We start from the raw sequence: 17,242 nt of genomic DNA, 5'->3' as shown, positions 1-17,242 counted from the left end.
TGACAGTCAATACTATAGTAGAAGCCAAAGATTCCTAGATCCTTTTGGGTATGTGTGTAAACCTAGAATCAAAGTTTCAGCAGGCAAGATATCAACCTGCCCCCTGCAGACGCACACTCAGCCCAGCTATTCTCCTAAACCAACAAAGCACGGTCTCTATCATCCATTTGCAGGATCTGTTCTAACCAGCTTGTGAGTCATATTCAACAGGGTGGTAGCTCCAGGACTCCAGCAGGTAGAGTCTTCATTTGTTCTGTCTCTTGAGATTTTGAATGTTAGAAATTGTCTGGGGCAATGTAACTGTTCACCCCACATCTGTATAAGTTCTATTAGTCACAGGTTCTGCTGTGCCCACAACTTCATTACTATGTATGGCTGAGCCATGCCCATTTCTAGGAGGCATCATAATCACCACAGGCCATATACATGGTGCACCCTTCCATCTGGGCTGTACCCAACCATACACAGAGAACTGCCACAATCTTTCTAAGAGGTATGCCTACTTATAGTCTGGGCTGAAGGAGTAGCCCTAGATGTCCATGTTTCATTCTATATAATCCATTAAGATTTAGCATTGATCTTAATATTAATCGGCAACCACTTAATCACAAAGTATTCTGAAAACATGAATGTTTTGAAAGGAACAGAGAAATGTAAAAGGACAACCCTTCCCAGACAGAATTTATAATTTACAATATCTTGTCTCTCTCAATAATATTTCAAGAAGATTGTAATTTTAATAATGCTTGTGGAGTAGTTTGTATACCTTGGAGGAAAGATGATTTATAAACACAAGCTATTTTTTTGACTATAGATCCCGAGCCAGTTCTTGATGAGCTCAGTACACCCATGAGGAAAGACATGCAGTGATTAAGAAGCAACAACAGTTGCAGTTTCTTCTAAGTGACTTTCTTGACAGGAGTACCAGGCAGGGTCCACTTTTCACGCATCAGTTCACAAAGAGATAACTAATTCTGGTAACACCATCCTTCAGAGTTCCTACCGCACCCACTGTAATTAGATCCAGCACAGCTCTCATGAAAAAAACTGAAACAGGACTGTGGTCCATTAGGTGGAGTGTCATTGCCTGTTAGAAAACAAAAAAGGATAGCCCTACCACAAATCGGGTCTATTTAATCTGTCGATTTTTAAATGCAAAAGGGATGATATGGTAAACAAAAGAAATAAGGTCTTGCCTCTGGTTCTTTCCAAGCAAGCCAATTTGACTACCTGCTTTAGTCTGGGTGGTAAGGCACTGGAATGGGACCCTTTTGGACACAGAGGAAAGTTGTTTTTGGACTAGCAGATGGAATTGCTCACCATCAAAACAGCTTCTTTGACCTTGCATGGATGTGCATGGGGTGGGGGGAAGGTCAGAGGAGAAATCCAATGACACACACAGTAGAGTCCAGTGTGAAGGTCTCTGGAGACAGAGACCTCCGTTCCAGTTATTATCTGAACCCATTTTTGCTGTGCAATCTTGTGCCAGTTACTGGACCTCTGAATAATTTCTCTCACCTATAAAATGGAGATTAAGATGGTAACCATTTCATAGAATGGCTGAAGTATTAAATGAGGTAACAGATATCAAAATTCTTAACAAAACATCTAGTACTCACAAATATTGGTATTCTGTTTTTAGTATGTAAGGTATAATACAGAGGAGAAAATTAGATGGTGCTTAATAAATGATTATTAAATGGATTGAAAGAGATATAACAAGATGTGAATTATGCTCCTTTTGAGGGAAATTATATTACCAATGGCACATGATACATTTTCTGATTCCTTTTATGCAATCTTGCTGGGTTTTGCTGGCTCCGATTTAGGGTTAAAATCAATGGCAGCATGGGGCATATTGGTCATGCTTTTGAGAAAAAAATAAGTTTTAACAACCATTTATGCAAATATCTAACTTCACAGGTTTAAAGAAAATGACGTGTTAGAGACTGACTCTTTTGGGGACCTCCACCAGGCACAGCTTACTCGTCATAGGATAGATGTCCTGCCCTGTTACTCCAGGTAGAAACGGTAAAACCATTTGGGAGTAGAAATCAAATTTTCCCAAAGCCATGAGGGTCTCATGAAATAGTCTACAGAAGAGATTCTTCCCTGACCTTTTTTCTTTCAAGAGCTTCATCATTCCTCCTTTCAGAGATCTCAAAAATATAAAGGCTCTTACCCAGCTCAGTAACACATGTTCAGCCTGGTAAATTTGGAGCATCATCAGAAGAGGAGAGGCTAGTCTAATTAAGCTTTTGATGTAGAGGAGCCTGCGCGTGTGCACACATGCATGTGCACACAATGGGCTGACCTCTGTCTATTTGGAGGATATTCCTCACATGTCTGAGCTTCATCTGAAAAGTTGGCTTTGGTGGGGAGTGGGAGCTGTCAGTTCTGCTAGAAAATGATCTCTATTTTGAGCCTTCTCAGACTAGCAAACATTCTCTTTTGAGTTTGGGAACTGACATAAGGTTGTCAACTTCCCTTTGTGTCAAGTAGAACCATTTAAAAAGTTCTCTGCCATTACACCAACATTTAATAAAGAACAAGTCTTTTGTAACCCTAAAAAAGTTGGCAGGACACAGACACTGAAAATACAGTTAGTCCCTCCCTCTGTGCTACAAAAGCCAGATGGCAACTTTATACAAATATATATATACTAACAAACACACATGCATAAACACGTGTAATACATTGTATTATACGCCATTGTTGACGAACAGTGAAAGTTCTATCCCAAGCTAGTGGGGTCCTCAGTCTAGAGTGCCTTAGACTTCCTATGCTAAAAAAATCCCTACTTGTTCTCACATTCTTTGATTCTGTGGGGCTGGTTTCATGTACAAGTTAAATTCTCCATGATACGTATCATTCAACTCAAATCAACAGAGTTGCAAAATTAAAAAAAAAAAAATCTCCTACTCTTGTGGGGGACGTTTTAGCTGGTTCATCACATTTTCATTGCAGATTTTTTAATTCACTTTAAAAACCTAAGAGGCACGGAGCCATGTGGCTTCTATTCTCTCTCCTACCCTTGGGGATACTCTTATGCTGTTCCATCACATCTTACCATACTGGGCAGACCAATCAGAGGGGACCAGGAAAGAAAGTGAGAAAAAAAAAAAATCCTGCCAAGGTTTCATCAGACTGACCAGAGGAACTGCTGGGAAATGATTTTGTGTTGTCATGAAGGTAAATAAGCAACCCCTGCAGGTTCAGCAAAAGCCAAACACCTTTTACCACAGCGCGATGTGATCTCGTCCTCAGAGAATCTCAATACGGGAACCCCAGGGGTGGTTCCCCAGGACAAGGACAGCCTCTGGGTATCAGGTGTGATATACAGATATGGCTAGAAAACCAAGAGGTCCTGATCCACATGGGCAACAGCCCTACCCAAGAATACTTGGCAGGAGGATTCCGAAAGATTGTGAACCATCTGTCAAGTCTAGAGTTAGTGATCTGATTTCATCCTTAGCCTAAAAGGATTTTCAGAGATTTCTGAAACCCATGGTAGGTCCTTTGCTTTCTAGGGGGACATCCCAAGAAAGGACCAAGGGGAACTGCGGGGAGGGGCCTCCGCCCTCAGGCATTGTACTGACAGCTGTGAGGCAAGCCATCAGCTTTGGATTTCCTGCCAGGCCACCTGGGGCACCTGAGGTCTCCCTGTCCTGAGGGTCTCCAAGGAGAAGGGTGCTGGGATCTTTTCCAATGCCCGGTGAACCCCCTGAGACAGCTGTCTTTCCTTCGATCTTCCATATTTTCCATACTGATGAATTCTCTTAATGAACCCAAGGTAGGGGTCGGGGGTGGGGTGGAATCTCATCTGCCCAGGACAACTATCACATCAGTTAGGGGGCTTTCACAGACAGATGTTCTCTAAGACAGGGAGCCTGATGAGCTACCGTCCTGTGCAGTGCTCATTGTCATGCCCGCCTTAAAATGATTTCAAGATAGGAATGTGAGCCTAGGAGCAACAATGTCAGTTCTTTGCATATAGAACACCATAAGAATTGGATAATGTATCCTTATTGAAAACTAACAGTATGTGTGTCAAACTTAGTACACAGTAGTAGAAAATATTTTATGGCCTATTAATTAGCTGCTATATTTTCCTCTTTCATTGTGTGGCAGAAGCCATTTCTGTGTTTCATTGCTTTTCAGTACTGCCATCAATCGTATCTCACAGAGCCAAAAAATGATTCACTATTATGTTAATCATTAGGAATTATTCTAACTGGCAAGGAGATTAAGCCTTTAACTCCCACTTAAGGAAATGTGGCTTTGAAGTCATGTGAAGGAGGCCCTAGACAGCACAGCTTAATTCTAGGCAGGTTTCTTTTTTTTTCCTTTTTTATTCTTTTCCTCTCTCAAATTTTCCTGCATGAGACCTCATGACACCAGAGCAATAATGACAGCAATGCCTTTCATTTTCCCATTAGTTCCCAATGGCTCTAAATAACCCATCTGGGCTGGAAATGGAGAAAAGACAAATTAGTGATGAATAAATAAATGACTTGCCCAAGGGCAGGCACAGACTTATATCTTGCCTACCTGTTGGCAGGTTAGTTTTGATAATAATCCCTTTTCAAGGTTTCTTTGATACCATTGTAGGAAGAGCGTGGAAACAAGCAAAGTTACATACAAGGAAAAACATGTACTGAACACCTCCTATGAATTAAGCCTTCTATTCAGGGCTTTGATGCCTGTGATCTCTTTGGACCTTCACAATAGTCCTGTGAGATAAGAATCATTACCCATGCCCTTAAAAGTTGGTGCAGAAGGGCTTATGGAAGTCTTTGTCTGAGGTCACTGGAATCAGCAAGAGGCAAAGCAGCGACTTAATCATTTAACTCGAACCCTGGTGCTGAGAAAGCAACAGGAATGTCTCTAATGAGGCATAGCTCCTTCCCTTTGTCTGGTTAGAAATGGGCCTGCAAAATTCTAGAACAATAATCAAAACATCAAAAAAACCTTCGGGCAATAATTCTTTTGTGCTTTACAGCCTATATGATGTTAGATCATGGCTTTATTTTATTTATAGTATAACTAAACTAAGTTAATTTGTCAAAAACCTGGGTGAGGAGTTCCGTGGTAATCTAATGATTAAGAATTCTGCATTGTCATTGCTGTGGCTTGGGTTTGATCCCTGGTCCAGGAACTTCTCTATGCCCCAGGCACAGACGAAAAAAAAAAAAAAATAAAAAGGAGGTTAATGTCCCAAGTCACTAGTTCCAGTCCCATCTGGTGCTGGGCTGGGGATAGGGAGGCACAGAAGAGGAGGAGCAGGGAACTCAGACAGAAGGTTTCTGGCCTGAGAGGCTCCTCAGGCTGAGATTCAGATTTCCCCTGTACACATCTGAATGACCATTTGGATCAATGACGGGTTTTGATCTCCCAAATTTGCTTACATTTTGTTTTTGCAAAGTGGATACCTGCCATACTATCAGGTTTGTTTTAGAATAAAATATTTCACACTCAAGTTTCACTAACAGAACAGAGAACTCAGAGAACTAGCAGTAGTTAGAAGAATGGTGGTAGGGGATCATTCTACATGGACATCAAGTAGGATAAGGGTTTTAAGGAAGAAAGGATTGGAAAAAAATAAACTGATAAAGTGAGAAAGTGGTGATAGACCTTGGTCTGTCACCTGCTGTTTAGGACTGGGAGAGGTTTACAGAGAGGTAGCCTCCCTTCAAAGCACGAGATACAGCCAATATTTATGGATGGAAAAATACATGTTCTAAAGAGACACCTTATTTCTACCTTCATATAGAAAGCATAACAAATGGCCAAAGATAAGCAACTAGGGCTGCCCAGAATTCAGTCTCATGGTGGCACCACCCTTTATCCCTGCCTCCCTCTCAGCCTCTGTCCTCCCTCCCTGTCTTCTTCCCTCCCTGTCTTCCCCCCCCCTTCCTTCTTTCTTTCCTTCCTTCCCTGCTGCCTTCCTTCCACAAAGCATTCTTGTCACCATATACAGAACAGACACAGAGCTGGACTCGGGGAGAAGAGAGTGACAGAGTAGACAGTGATCCTCAAGGTGGCATGTCGATAAATGGATGAAGTCATTCAGCAGTGAGGTGACTTCAGGAGGCTGCACTCTCTGTTGCATTTTATTAAGAGCATGGGTTGTTTTAAAATCAAAGAAGATATGTTCAAATAAGTACAATGAAAGGCATACATAGACATGGGACTTTCTCTGTGATGCAAGCATTTAGATTAATTACCACCCTTAGAGTTTCCACATTCTAATGTTTTTCCATCAGGGTTTTATTCTTTTAATCCCTAGTATCCCACAACTAATATCATCCCAAGTGTAGATTCTTCATCGAAAAGAATGAAAATCACCCTGAAAGACAACTCGTGACTTTGGACAGAAATAAACCCTGGCTGGGTCATATTTCATTCTATGGGAAATGTTCAGCATTCAACCTGCGGCGTCCTAGTTGACATAGCAGCATCCTGTAATTACCCCGAAAGGCCATTTGATTTGATAATATATTCACCACCATGTATAATTTACATAATGTTTTACAATTATCCATTAATATGCAAATGTTAGGCTAAAGATTATGTGGCCTAGAAATGCAATGCAAGTACTTCTCTGACAGTCACATTCTGTGTGCATATGGATATCTGACCCGAGAGGCCTTTCAATTTTAGCAAAGCAATGATTCATGGTGGTGAAGATGAAAGGTGAATAAGTACAACTTATCACAGTACACAAAGCCATGTGACATTCAATCAACAATTATTCAGTTTGGGACACCAGGTTGGGCATCCAGAAGATGCGGATGAACAATATTTTCTCTTTCTCCGAGGGCCTCCATAATGTTAGAAAGCCTGTCAAAAGGAGCAGCAAACAAAAGGCGGAGGTAAAGCTTAGACACAGGACGTGTCTCATCCATGAAAATAATGGACGTGTAATTACCATGAAAATAACTTGCCAGGTGAGCACTGTGACACACTAATCAGATAAACCAGTCTGTGAAATTCAGTCCTCCTCTCCTTTCCCCAGTAGTAATCCATCTAAAAAGGAAAAGGAGGAGTTCCCGTCATAGCTCAGGGGAGACAATCCGACTAGGAACCATGAGGTTGCGGGTTCCATCCCCGGCCTCACTCAGTGGGTAAGGATCCAGCGTTGCCTGAGCTGTGGTGTAGCTCATAGATGTGGCTAGGATCTGGCATTGCTGTAGCTCTGGCATAGGCTGGAGGCAACAGCTCCAATTAGATCCTTAGCCTAGAAACCTCCATATGCCACTGGTGTGGCCCTAAAAGGACAAAAGACAAAAAAAATTAAAAAAAAAAAAAAAAGGAAAAGGAAATGAAAGTGGGAAAAGGAAGACATACTCGTGCCACTGTTGCATCGCTGTTGATGTGTTAAATGTACTAATGCCAGGAAATTCAGTTACTGTTCCCATAGCAACTGCAGCTCGCCTCTTGGACCTGGTAAATTAAGTTATAAAAATTAATCTTACTTAGAGCACAAGGAAACACTGCACCCAAGCAAGGGAAACCACAGTTAGGTTGATCTTCACATTAACAGAGTAACCAACTCTCCTCAAGAAGAGGACCAGGAGAAAAAAACCCTCACATTAGTTACTCACTCCTGGCTATTGCTCAGGAGGACCAATGCCAGTGCTGTCTTCCACTGGCACCACCAGACCAGCTGAGGACACAGGGCACGTGGGCCCCGGGGCCCAGGAATTCCAGAGGATCAAAGAGAAAGAAAGCTACCTTTGCCTTATATACTAAGGCAGGGGAAGCAATTTTGTACATTCCACCCAGTACAAAAGGGTCCACAATATACACACTATAACCTACTGTTACTTGTGAAGGCCAATTCTATTTAGGTTTGATGAAAACCAAGAGAGCAGAGGAGGCGTGGATCTGAAACTTGCATGAAGGTCAAAGTGTTAAGTCATGTGATTGTCAATTCAATTGATGATGTTCACACCTGAGCCAAGTCTGACTGTATGACTGAGGGGAGCTGAAGATTGCATTTTAAATCAATAAGGTAGGATGGACTGGGAGTCTGGGATTAACAGATGCAAACTATTGCATTTGGAGGGGATAAGCACTGAGGTCCTGCTGTAGAGCACAGGGAACTATATCTATCACTACTGATGGAGCATGATGGAGAATAAGGTGAGAAAAAGAATGTATGTATGTATGTGACTGGGTCACTCTGCTGTACAGTAGAAATCGATAGAATACTGTAAACCAACTACAATGGAAAAAATAAAAATCACTAAAAATAAATAAATAACAAAATCGATCAATAAGTAGTTTTTAGTGAGTAACTAAATCTTGACTAATAGTAATTTAATTAAGATTTCATTATGCTAGCACTCATTTTCAGGCTCAATAGGGAATCTAAATTTTTAACAGAGACACTAATAAAAGGTCTCAAGCTTAGTACTGAAAACATTTTTAAAATTATAAGACATGTTTCTGCTTCCCCACTCTCTGATGAATACAAGTTAGTATAATAAGTGAACCACAAAATTGTTAATGAATATCAGCAATATCCAAAGGCCACTCATAAGAGGTGTTAAATTTCACATTATTTAGTAATTAATACTCTAGAATCAGGGTCACAGTCTTTCTCTTCATAACACTCCCGCTTTCATCCTGGACTACGTTTAGGTAATAAATACAATACAAAAAATTTTGTATTTCCAAACTTTTTGCATTGGAATATATTGATTCTGGTGATAAAGCACTTTCCCAACAATCAGTGGAGGATTTGACTATAGAAGGGGCCAGCTGATGGGGAATGGGGCATGTGGGTCCCTGGAGATGAGAGGGAGGGAGCGGGATGGATTGGGAACTTGGGATAATAGATGCAGACTATTGCCTTTGGAATGGATAAGCAATGAGATCCTGCTATATAGCACTGGGAACTATATCTAGTCACTTATGATAGAGCATGATAATGTGAGAAAAAAGAATCTATACATGTATGTGTAACTGGGTCACCATGCTGCACAGTAGAAAATGGACAGAACACTGTAAACCAGCTATAATGAAGCAAAACAAAAACTACCATATATATTTTAAAAATTCCAATATTTCACAGCCTCCTCTTTTACCTCCTTAGTTAGTTCGAGTACTCCAACTGGTACAGCCCTCCAATCTCATCAAAACCTCAAGTCCAACCAGCCCAAACCATCAACTGGGCATCTTATGTTCTTATGCTTCTCCGGTCAGCCTGCCCCCCAACCCCCAATGAGACCACCTCATTTCATACATTTTCCACTTTCCTCATGCATCTCTCACTGGCTCCCCTCCTTCTAAGGGGATGTTGCTGGATTCTTCAGAGAGAAGACAAAAGCCATCAGTGGGGACTCATGTCAACTTCCTGCCACGGAATCTACACATCCTCTGAGATACAGCACAGAATGCAGAGGCCACGTGCAAGGGCTGGAGTATCAGATTACTGGGTTCAAATCCTGATTCCTTGATTTAACAGCTGAGAGGCCGCAGGCAAACCACTTCATCTCTTTCTGCCTCAGATTCCTCACCTATGAGGACAATGACAGTACTGGCCTCAGTGTGTGGCTACTTCAGGAGATAATCCAGGCACAGCCTATGGAAGAGCATATGGCGCTCAACAGGCGCTCAGGAACATTAGCTGTCATCATTTCCACTGTTTGTTTGTTTGTTTTTTTAATAAATCTTGCCTCTCTCTTCTCTCATCTCTTTCTCTAAAATGGAGCACATATCCTTTTTCCTTGTAAAAGTCAATTTCCTCTAGTAGCTGGATCCCATCTCCTCCATCCTCAGAGACTAGGCTCCATCAGCACCACCTCTCTCCTTTTATAGTGGATCCTGCCTCTCTGTGCTGAGGTTTGCTTGGTGGTAGGTACGTAAATGTGTAACCACTAGCTCCTGGAGGAAATGGTGGGGGCTTACGATGTTTGCTGGGTTTTGTAATGTAAATACTGCCATTACAGTCAAAAAAATATATTTTTTTTTGTCTTTTTAGGGCTGCACCTGCAGCATATGGAGGTTCCCAGGTTAGGGGTCAAATTGGAGCTGTGCCTACACCACAGCCACAGCAACAAAGGATCTGAGCCGAGTCTGTGACCTACAACACAGCTCATGGCAATGCCGAATCATGACAATGCGAGGCCAGGAATGGAACCCGAGTCCTCATGGATACTAGTCGGGTTTGTTATCGCTGAGCCATCATGGGAACTCCTACAGTCAATTTTAATCCATTGCCAATTATTTACCCACTGGCTACCAAATCTACTGAAAATTTAATAATTAGCTCTATCACATCATTGATGTGTGCTATATTTTCTCATCTTTAAACAAACAAAAAAACCCAAAGACATCCCACATGAAAACAAAACAAAAAACCTCCCAGATTCTAACATTCCTACCTCTGCACACTGCATGCAAACTAGGACTCAGGAGGCTGCTGCCAGGCTCGTGGAAGTCTCCATCAATTTCTATGTCAAAATTTCTCATCCACTCCCCACACATCCCCTTCTGCCTTTTATCTCCAACCCTCTGTGGAAACTGGCTAAGAGCTGCAGTGTCCAGGCATATTTCTTTCCTCTTCTAACCTTAGCATCATCCACTGGTGCCCCTGTGTCTTCTGGTTCTGCCCCTCCCCCTCCTGCCTCTCCTTCACATGGTCTTCCTCTTCCTCTATGCGGCTCCTAAATGAAGGTTTCCCATAGGTTTGCCTCCTAGATTCCCACTCGTCATATTCCAAATTGCCTCAAGACAATCTCACCAATGCCATGATTTTACCATCAACTCACCTGGCAATGACTTCCAATTTATTATCTCTAGCATAAGCTTTCCTTCTGTGTTCTGTGATCTGAATATGTATTTTGACAGTGAAAACACTACAATCCTATTAGACTGGAGGGACATATTAAGAACAGGAATGCTGCTTGCCTTAAACATCATTCAGGCTATCTGGGAAGAAGGGACAGTCAACCATGAAAGTTTCTGAAGGAAGACCTGGAGCCAAACCTTCACGGCACTGAGCTTTGCAGCTACCACTGGGAGTGGCATGTCCATTAGTGTAAAGATTTATGCATTTATGCCTCATGCTTCTGAATCTAGTATTTAAGCAATTTGAGGGCAGTGGCAAGAACTGGGCAAAATGGAATCTCCCTTGGCACAAAGTGATTCCCCAGGAACAAATACAGGGACCCTGGATGCAGACACTGGGAGGAGCACCCAGTATCCAAGCATTCAGGGGTCATCTTCTGAGAAGGTATTGTGGCTTCAGGTCAGTGCGCCTTTGTGCCTCAAAGAGCTACTGACACTGAGAAAACTGGACTCAAGGGCTCTTATCAATTCCAGGATATATCAAAATGAATTAAGAAGATAAAGAAATGGGAGAGCAACGTATTTGTAATTTGCTCCCATACTTGAAAAGCCAGTTGCATTACCCAGTTAGGATAAACTAGTAAGTAACAATTACCTGCAAGAAGATTTACAATTGGTTGGACAGAGATGCCAATAAAAAGGACTTGGGAATAAATTCTCTATCTGAGCAATTTTAAGGGCAGAAAAAATTTTGCACAAGCTGTATTTTGAGGCAAACTTTGTTAGAATTTGAAGAGGATCCTATGGAAGTCCAGATTCATGTATTCTACAGAAACTCATTCATTCATTTTTAATTAAAGCTTTTAAATTTGCAGATGACACCAATTACTGGGGGGCAGCAGGCAGCCCAGACACTCATCTGCAGATATGAGGCTTCAGAAGTAAATATTTTTATCAAATGATGCTAAAGTGCCTCGTCAATTGAAAAGAACGTGAATAATAAACATGAAAAGATCATCCAGTCCACACATATGTGCTGAGCATCTTAACGACTTTCAGAAAGTCTGCTGGATGCTGGGGTACAGTGATGAGCAAGATTTCTAAACACCTATGTGCCAAAGACTGGCAGAAAGGCAAAGTACACGAACAATGACTATTGGGATGATTCTTTTATTTTCTAATTTTTAATTTTCTGATTTTTCCACTATGCATAGGGATCTGTCTTACCGTCAGAAAAAAAATGTAAAGAGGTTTAAGAAAAAAACGTCAAAAGGGAGATAATTTCAGAGATGGCTTTAGATTGTTAAAGTATTAAAACATCTTCGCTTCTCTCTGGTATCTCTACCAACTTTAGAATCAGAAAATTAACAGAGCAAAAATAGAAACTATTAGTCTGGAATATCTTGAAAACTCACATAAATTTTTTTAAAAGGCAGAATTTTCCTCTAACACTATGAAGGTTAAAAAAATCTCTTGGAAATGAAGGTCACGCAGCTGATAAATATGATGTCATAGGTGCTCCTTGGACTGCATTTATTCACCAATCTCAAAAGGAAGAGTCTGAAATGTGGACTCTAGGAAGGTTATCTTCACTCGGAAATAGAATAGTTCAATCTGTACCTGATGTTATGAGAATCCCAAATTCCCTAGGCTGGAGGTCCCCAGGACATTCGCATTTGAATGTTCCAGACAAAATTCTGAGCTAAGAGACTGGGGAAGGCCAAGAGGCAGTAACAGTCCACAGACTGTCTTGAAACATGTCCACTGGACTGAAGAGGACCCCAGTGTGGGTGACATGCATGAAAGTTCACATACCTCATCCTCCCCAGGCGTGCCCTAAATGAAGACTGTAGTGGTGGAAGTTGGGCAGCACAGTGATGCAGTTCCCCGCTGCCAAGGTGCAATTCTACCCCATTCTCTCCCTCCCAGGAAAGTATGGGACATTTTCGAACTTGCTCCAGCACTCTCCCACAAGCTTTGGTACTTTACCCATTATTAGTAACAAATTACGTGTGACCATTAGCTTGGGATAATGTCGCAAGTGAGAGCCAGTACATATGTCATTAATTCCTAGGACATATCCACACTTCTTTTGTTGTAGTTGCTAGGAGAGCTGCAATGCCCCCTCCACTAAGGCATGCAAACTTTAGCATTTGTTTGAGTCAAACAGAAATAAGAGAATCAACCCCATAAAAGAACAAAATAGTTACAGTACAGCTCTCTTAGAAATTAACATGATACACAATAGTTAAACTTACAGAACTGATGGAGTAGGGAACTCTTTGGGGTAATCACCTGGTGGAATGAAACTCAGGAATGTCTAGGCTGGTGTACAAAGGAGGAGATGGTGGTGCTGACAAAAAAATGGACATCTTTAGGGGTTCTAATGAAATCCCCTGTAGAAGGGCCATGCCCCTCAAGCTAATATTGCTTAGTAATGATTCTGCCCTTAGGTCATCAGATGGTCCCCAAAATACTCGAAGGCTGAACACCTACCTCTTAAAGGTGGTTGATACAAATTAATTCTAAAATGGCAGTTTGAATTTATGTAACAGTTCTGCCTCTGAAAGATAAACGTGTTAATGACCTCATTTAAAAGTGATTGGAGGGTCGCTTGTCCCCAAATGCCTGGTCTCTCCAATCAAAAGTCAGGGCTGTACCATGACAGTGTGGCAGTGACCTCTTCCAGGACACACTATCCATTACACGTGTGCTGTTGCAGCCGCTGCTGCTCAGGGAGCCTCCAAGTGCGGAAATGACTGCCTTCCCCTTCTGCACTGACTAGGGTGGTGAGATTACTCCTTTTTACTTTTTACTCTTCCATGTGGACAGACCCCGACTTTCTTCCCCCCCTGGGTTTAGCTAGAGATGATGGGGATACATATAAAAGCTTGCTTTATTCACACCTTGCAAATCTGTTCGTAAGACTGATCTATTTAGAAGAAAAATATGTGTGTCTATATCCAAACCACTGGAATTAGAAAGCTAATCCTCCGTCAGACTGACAAAGAAAAAACAAATTCCACTCTATCGCTTCCCAGCCTCTTCACCTAGGAGACAGGATAAAAATCTAGAACCAGAGTAACTAAAAGCAAGGAGGTTTGGTGATTACAAGCATGAAATGAAGAAATCCCTCAGAAGAGAAATTCTCAAATTATGCCCAGTGCCGTGAAGAGATATGAATTGCTAATAGGTGCTAAAATTTCTAATGTCTCATATCATAACATTTCTCAAATTTTTAATTTATTTCTTAACAAACTTTTCATGGTCGATCTTTGGGAAAATTATTTCAAATGGAACCTATCTCCAATTTCATACCAAAAGTTAAGGAGACTATTGATCTCAGACTAAGTAATCAACTTTGCTAGAGTCTTCCTACTCACTCTGTTAAAACTTATGAATTGGAAGAATTTTAGAATCTGATTATGGGTTATGTTCTATTTTGCTCCATCTCACCAACATGAAGTTGAGATTTTTCTTATGTAAAGTTAGTCCGATTTCACCCTTTTTAACTTTGAGAACATGAGTTAATTTGCGTGCACACTCTGTATATTTATATCTAAATCCTAGATTTGCTTGGAAATGTGAATTTTATCAGTTGTCAGAGGCAACTCAACATGGAATGGTGAGATGGGGGAAAAAATCAAATTATATTCACATGAAACTTAAGCTGGCTCCCATCTGGCTAAACTTTAAGCTTAAAATAAAGGCAATTTTCTCTTCTTCACCTCATCTGATTAGACATGGAAGCCATTCCTCTGGGGATGGGGGGGGCGGTGAGAAGACAGTAATCGAGGGAGGTAAGAGAGAAGAGGCTGCAAGTGCATCAGTTTAAATCCTTGTTACCCTACCTACATGGCATCGTTCAACAGCAGAAGAGGCCATGCTACTTAACTCACTTCATTCTGCAGTGCTTCCAGAGCCTTCCATATCTTGTGGGAGTGTGATAAACAGACTTCAAGAGGATGTGGTAGGCTGAGAAAACTCATTGGAAGATGCAATCTCCTTTTTCTCTTTATTTCTTTTTCATCTGTAGGAAAGGGCTAAGACCTAAAAAAGGATTTAATTAGCTACTTGGCTGGTTCACTAAAAACCATACCCTTTCTTCACTTCCACAGACATCTGTGAACTTTGTAGGCCTACGTGTGTTTGTGTGTGTTATATACAACCCATGTTTAAGTATCAAATTTGAATACTATCTATAAATTAGGAGCAATGATTAGCAAATGAGGTGGGTTTATCCTCATGGTATCATCTCTAACTCCTTGTTTTTTTGAACAAAACTTTCTTATTTGGTTCTGGCCATTATTGACTTCCAGTTAAAGATGATGCGATAAGATGCAAACTATTACATTTAGAATGGATACGCAACGAGGTCCTACCATACAGCAAGGGAACTATATCCAGTCTCTTGGGATAGAACATGATGGAAGATAGTATGAGAAAAAGAATATATATACATAGAGAGAGAGAGAGAGAGAGAGAGAGAGAGAGAGAGAGAGAGATGACTGGGTCACATTACTGTACAGCAGAAATTGACACAACACTGTAAACCATCTACTCTCTAATTTAAAAAAGATGATGTAGAGTTCCCGTTGTGGTGCAGCAGAAACAAATCCGACTAGGAACCATGAGATTGCAGGTTCGATCCCTGGCCTCGCTCAGTGGGTTAAGGATCTGGTGTTGCCATGAGCTGTGGTGTAGGCTGCAGACAAGGCTTGGATCCCATGTTGCTGTGGCCATGGCATAGGCCAGAAGCTACAGCTCCGATTCAACCCCTAGCTTAGGAATCTCCATATGCTGTGGATGTCGTCCTAAAAAGCAAAAACAAACAAACAAACAAAACAAAACAAAACAAAAACACAAAAACAAAAAAACCACACCGTGAGGTAATCAATTTCCTAAGGATGGGCATGAGTTTAGCTTTTTGGTCCAGGAAAGGTTCTGGTCCAACCTGTGGCACTACCATACTAAGATTAAGCAAGATGTGGTAATCCAGTGGAGAGGAAAATATGCATCTCTTGTCTCTCCACAAGGAATGTCGATTCCTTTCTCTATGCTTCACAAAGAGTGGGGGGGACACCCTCATCAAGTAACCCTAGAAAGTGTGTAACCCTAAAGGTGGAATAGGTAAGATTACTGAAGATTTATGGCAATCAGGTTAGATTTAACTTCATTAGCTCCACTCCCCACAGTCTTCCATTTTGCTAAGGCAAAATAAATTGTAAAGAGAATATTTTGGGGGGAGACAGAAATAGTCTCTATCCTGATTGTGATGGTGGTGACACCCCTGCATATGCTTATCAAATCTAATGAAGACTTAAAAAGGGTGAACTTTCCTGTGCTAATTATACCTCAATAAGCTTGACTTAAAAGGAGAAGGAGGAGTTCCCATCGTGGCTCAGTGGTTAACGAATCTGACTAGGAACCATGAGGTTGTGGGTTTGATCCCTGGCCTTGCCCAGTGGGTTAAGGATCCGGCGTTGCCGTGAGCTGTGGTGTAGGTTGCAGACGCGGCTCGGATCCCATGTTGCTGTTGCTGTGGCTCTGGTGCAGGCTGGCAGCTACAGCTCCGATTGGACCCCTAGCCTGGGAATCTCCATATGCCTCAGATGTGGCCCTGGAAAAGAAAAAAAAAAAAAAAAAAAAAAGACAAAAAGGAGAAGGAAAAACAAAACAAAGCAAAACTCACTTGGCATTAAAACCGCATGTAACAACCTGGATGACTCTCTAAAACATTATATTGAGTGAAAGAAGCTACACACAAAAGGCTACATACTTTTCGATTCCATTTCTATGGGTTGTAGATAGACGAGAACAAATCATTTATCTCTTTCACCCACATACACACAGGTACACACCCCATACTCCTCACTGTACTGCCAATCCTAGGGGAGAAAAAAAAAAAAAACCTTTCTATTTTTCCAGAAGCGGCCCTCGTGCTTTCAATAAGAAACTAGCAAGGATTTCATAACTGCATTTTAGAGTCTTGAGTGGGACTGCTATTCAAGAAAAGAATCAATTCTGGACATTTTGATAAACTCTCCTAGAGAGAATTCCAGACAGAGCTCCTTGATGGTGCACTTTCTGTTTATTACTCCCTCCCCAAATTTAATTGGCTCCATCATTTAAATAAAGAGGGGCATTTACGCTTGGCATCATCTTCCTTTATTTGCCATTACTCTGAAGAACACGTCTTCTACTGTATCTTCTCTACTAACATTAGTCAAAAAGATCATCTCCCAGGCCCCGCGATTTTTCCAACCAATTAAGATAAGCAGAATTCTCTGCTGCTAACCCAGTACTTCATTCACATTTCAAGCACTATATCAGGTCAGACACTACTCTGTAATATTACCCAGCCATTAAAAAAATGAGTTCTACAGTCTCTCTCTCTCTCTTTCTCTCTCACACAGACACACACACACACACAGACACACAC

The 17,242-nt window shown here is 41.4% G+C and overlaps 1 protein-coding gene across 9 annotated transcripts in view; it reads right to left on the bottom strand.

The window, feature by feature from the left end:
- ELMO1 (engulfment and cell motility 1) overlaps positions 1 to 17,242 on the bottom strand; it is a 581,070-nt gene that overhangs the window by 210,540 nt on the left and 353,288 nt on the right. Inside the window, exon 1 of one of the 9 annotated variants that reach the window (XM_005673247.3) lies at positions 7,351 to 8,110. The exons of the other annotated variants lie outside the window; for them this stretch is intronic. The gene's annotated coding sequence lies outside the window, so the exon portion shown is untranslated. Of the gene's footprint in view, positions 1 to 7,350; positions 8,111 to 17,242 lie in introns of those variants that run through there. 9 annotated transcript variants of the gene reach the window in all.

Source organism: Sus scrofa, chromosome 18, assembly GCF_000003025.6.
Source record: "Sus scrofa isolate TJ Tabasco breed Duroc chromosome 18, Sscrofa11.1, whole genome shotgun sequence".
NCBI lineage: Eukaryota > Metazoa > Chordata > Mammalia > Artiodactyla > Suidae > Sus > Sus scrofa.
The sequence above is the reverse complement of the archived record's forward strand: the minus strand, read 5'-3'. Positions and strand labels throughout refer to the sequence as shown.